Source organism: Myotis lucifugus, unplaced genomic scaffold (genome assembly GCF_000147115.1).
Source record: "Myotis lucifugus unplaced genomic scaffold, Myoluc2.0 scaffold_100, whole genome shotgun sequence".
Lineage (NCBI taxonomy): Eukaryota > Metazoa > Chordata > Mammalia > Chiroptera > Vespertilionidae > Myotis > Myotis lucifugus.
The window spans coordinates 2,889,780-2,894,163 of record NW_005871148.1 but is presented as its reverse complement, the minus strand read 5'-3'; positions in this window follow the sequence as shown (position 1 = coordinate 2,894,163).

The following is a 4,384-nucleotide window of genomic DNA, read 5'->3' as shown; positions in this document are numbered from 1 at the left end:
GGTCGGAGGCCTGCGCTGCCCGGGCGAGGCCGAGAGGAGCCCGGGTCCCAGGATGGGCCGCCAGCGCCGCCCCGCCTGGTCGGACCTGCTCCCACCTTTGCCCAGCTTCCTACGCACCGCCGCCGCCCCTTTTACCAACTTGTATCAATTTGAAGTTTGCCTGGCTAACACCACTCTAGCTGTGTGTGCCTTAAAATGCCTTGCCCCCACACCTTCACGCTGTTTATATATGGATGGCAGGAGAAAGGGAGCGATTCTAAATTTCACTCGTGTGGGCTATAAAACAAACTCATAGACACAGGCAACTGCATGGCGGTTACCAGAGGAAAGGGAGGTGAGGGATAGTAAAGCATAAAGGGGCCAAATATATGAGGACTGAAGATGATTTGACTTTGGGCGGTGTGCACACAATGCAATAAACAGATCGTGTATCCTAGAATTGTATCCTTGAAAGCTATATAATCTTATTAACCAAAGTCGCCCCAATGCATTTAATAAAAACAAAATCATTGAATATTGACCCTTTCACTCGTCTCCAGTCATGGTCCTATATTTCACCTGCGCCTTGTATAGCCTTCTGGTTTGCACGTAGGTTAGTTAGCTAAAGGACTTGTTCCTATCTATCCCCTTACTTGTCGCCTGCCACAGTTACAGCGTTGATCATCAGGCTTTCTTGATTTTACCAGTCCAGAACTTTAATTTAGAAATCGTTTGCATACTAAGCTAATTACTTCAGTAATGGCAGGTGTGGAGTGCAGCCAGTACATTAGTAAATTACCAAGTGGAAGTGCTTGTGAAAGGATAGCTGGCATGCATATGCAAAAGACGCACTGGGGATGCACCCACTAATCGCTTGCTGAATATTTATCAGTTCTGCCTGGAGGATGCTAAAACACACGAGGGAAACAACCCTCTCCCAGCATTTCACTAGTGTTTAATTTCATGGTCAGATTCACGAGGTTCACAAATCAACTTCATGAACTGAGGACATCAAGGAAGTGAACTTGCCATCTCACACCTGTCAGAACGGCTGTCATCAAAAAAAAAAAAAAAAAATCAACAAGCAAGTGTTGGCCAAGGATGTGGAGGAAAGGGACCCCTCATGCACTGTTGGTGGGATTGAAAGTTGGTGCAGCCACTATGGAAATCTGTATGGAGGTTCCTCAACAAATTAAAAGTAGAGCCCTATCCCATGTGACTCAGTTGGTTGAGCGTCCTCCTCCGTGCACCAAGAGAGGTCGCTGGTTTGACTCCTGGTCAGGGCACGTGCTCAGGTTGCTGCCAGATCCCCAGTAGGGGGCGTGCAGGAGGCAGCCAGAAGGTGTTTCTCACAGCCATGTTTCTCAGTCATTCTCTCCCTTCCTCTCTCTCTAAAATCAATAAAAACATATTTTTAAAAATTTAAAAACAGAGCTGCCGTAGACCTAGCAATTGTACTTCTGGGAATTTATTCAAAGAAAACAAGAACACTAATTCAAAAAGACATATGTACCCTTATGTTCATTGCAGCATTATTTACAATTGCCAGGGCCAGGAGATGGAAGCAACCTGAGTTCATCAATATGAATGGATAAAGAAGATGTGACTTTGGGTGGTGGGCACACAGTGCAATATACAGATCATGTACCATAGAATTGTACACATGAAATATATAATCTTATAGAAAGACTAGAGGCCTGGTGCATGAATTCGTGCACCAGTGGGGTCCCTCAGCCTGGCCTGCAGGATCGGGCCAAAACCGGCTCTCCGACATCCTCTGAGGAGTCCCAGATTGTGAGAGGGCACAGGCCAGGCCAAGGGACCCCGCCAATGCATGATCGGGGCCAGGGAGGGGCCACGGGAGGCTCCAGGGTGTGTCTGCCCTATCTCGCTCAGTCCCGATCAGCTGGACCCCAGCAGCAAGCTAACCTACAGGTTGGAGCATCTTCCCCCTGGTGGTCAGTGCACATCATAGCAAGCAGTTGAGCGGCCATAGCATATCATTAGCATATTACGCTTTGATTGTTTGAAAGGCCAACCAGACAACTGGACACTTGGCATATTAGGCTTTTATTATATAGGATGTGTGTGAGTATATATGTACACACAATAGAATATTACTCAGCAATAAAAAAGAATAAAATCTTAGTCATTTGTGACAACATGGGTGAACTTAGAGGGTATTATGCTAAGTGAAATAAGTCAGACAGAAAGACAAGTATGATTTCACTTATATGTGGAATCTTTTTTTTTTTTTTAATGAGAAAACAAACCAAAAACAGACCCTTAGATACAGAGAACAAGCTGATGGTTGTCAAAGGGGAGGAGGGTGGAAGATGGGTGAAAAATAAAATAAAATGCCATTGACATCCATAACATCCAAAAGAAAGAAAGAAAACATGTTGTTTAACCCTTCAAGAAGTAAAAAAAAAAAAAAAAATTCTAAACTATATACTATCTTAGAGCATTTCACATAGACTAAGTCAGGTTACCATTTTTTAACATTGCCTAATTGAATGCTAGATGATAGGAATGTCTTTTATATTTTAACATGTGCAAGCGATTGACTGGCCTTTCATGGGGCACGCACACACTACTGACCCATGTCCAATCCCTTTAGCCAGTGTAGTTGGTGCTTAAAGAGACGGCACCTGCTTGATATTCTATCTGGTTAGAAATTTCACCATACATAGTGGCCTCTCCAGTCCAAGGAGTTTAAACAAACAAAAAAAAAGGATGGGAAAGTAGATCAAATTCTCCACCAAACACCCTAGGCATCTCAAGCCGTGGATGTTAATCTATGTATATAAAAACCTAAGCAACCATTATGATAGGTCGACTGGTCCCTATGATGACACACTGGCCACCAGGGGGCAGATGCTCAATGCAGGAGCTGCCCCCTGGTGGTCAGTGTGCTCCCACAGCCAACCTCCCGTGGTCCCTCCCCTATTGCCCCAACCGGCCGATCGCTGGCCAGGCCGAGGGACCCCTCCCATGCACGAATTTGTGCACTGGGCCTCTAATTGCTTAATAATCATAAATCAAAGGGAGCATAGTAGAATGAAACAAATAATTCTTTCCTCGCAGCCATTTTTATAAGACAAAGGTCCTAACACATTTTATGAAGACAAGCTTCTTTCTATTTATCTGAAGTCTTGATGTGATGGTGGAGGAAGGACATGGGGGAGTTGGAAGCTGGGGTTGCTGATAGTGGAATTCCTGAGCAAAGTAATAGGGACAATGAGCTAAGAACCAATGGGCCTTGGCAGCAGCCTGCACATCTATGTTCGGAGTGACTGATGGCAGCAGTGGGTAGACCAGATGGAGAAATACATTGCTTTTCTTTCAGGTTGTGGCTTTGCTTTCTTGCCTCATTTATTACTGTTGTTCCTTGTGGCGAGAACTAACTGGAAGTTTGTTGATTGATAGCTGGGCTGAGCTTGAGTGCTCAATTGCTTATAGCTCAGCTCAACTGGAAGGGTGGGGTGCGGTGCGCCTGGAGCAGGGAATTATCAAGCAGTGTAACACTGCCCCTGGCAAGGACTGATGGGAATGTGAACCACAGTTAGCCCTGGCCCATCCACCTGAGAAACCACTTTGGATAGCCCTCAGATGGAGGGGATTACAGAAAGAACCCCTGGGGAGGGAGTGGGGAGTCAGTCTGGGCATTCCTGATGATTTTATTTTTTTGTTGTTAATCCTCACCCGAGTATGTTTTTCCATTGATTTTTAGGGAGAGTGGGAAAAAGAGGGAAAGACAGAGAGAAACATCAATGTGAGAGAAACATATCGATTGGTTGCCTCTTGCATGAGCCCTGACCAGGACTCCTGGCAGAGGAGGAGCCTGCAACCGAGGTATATGCCTTTGACTGGAATGGAACCCAGGACCCTTTGGTCCAAAGGCCAACACCCTATCCACTGAGCCAAACCGGCTAGGGCCCTGATTATTTTACATCTGCTGTTTCATAGGGACCCTGCAGGAAAGAAAAGGGAATGGTAGAGGATGGTAGACAGAACACAGAGTTTGTAGGATCCCTCTGATCCCTCCTCTGGGACCCCTGCCTTTAGAGGAGTGAGCTTGAGACTCTCAAGAGGTGTTGTCTAGAGCAGGGGGACCCAGAGTCGGAGGCTGGGATCAAAGCCAGGCCACTACATTGATGATTCCAAACCAGAGTGGTTTATGTAAAACTGTTGTCCCTTACCCACTCCTTAACCACAGTCCACAGTGGACTGCCGTCGGCAGCTCCTGGTGTCCAGTATTCCAGCTTCCTCCATAAAGTGGTTTCTCGCTTTGCTTCTGTTTTCCTGCCATAGCTGTGGCACAAGGCATGGCTCTCAGGAGAACCGGGGTTCAGGTACTAGCTCCAGCACTTACTGGATGGTAGAACTTGGATAAATTAACTTC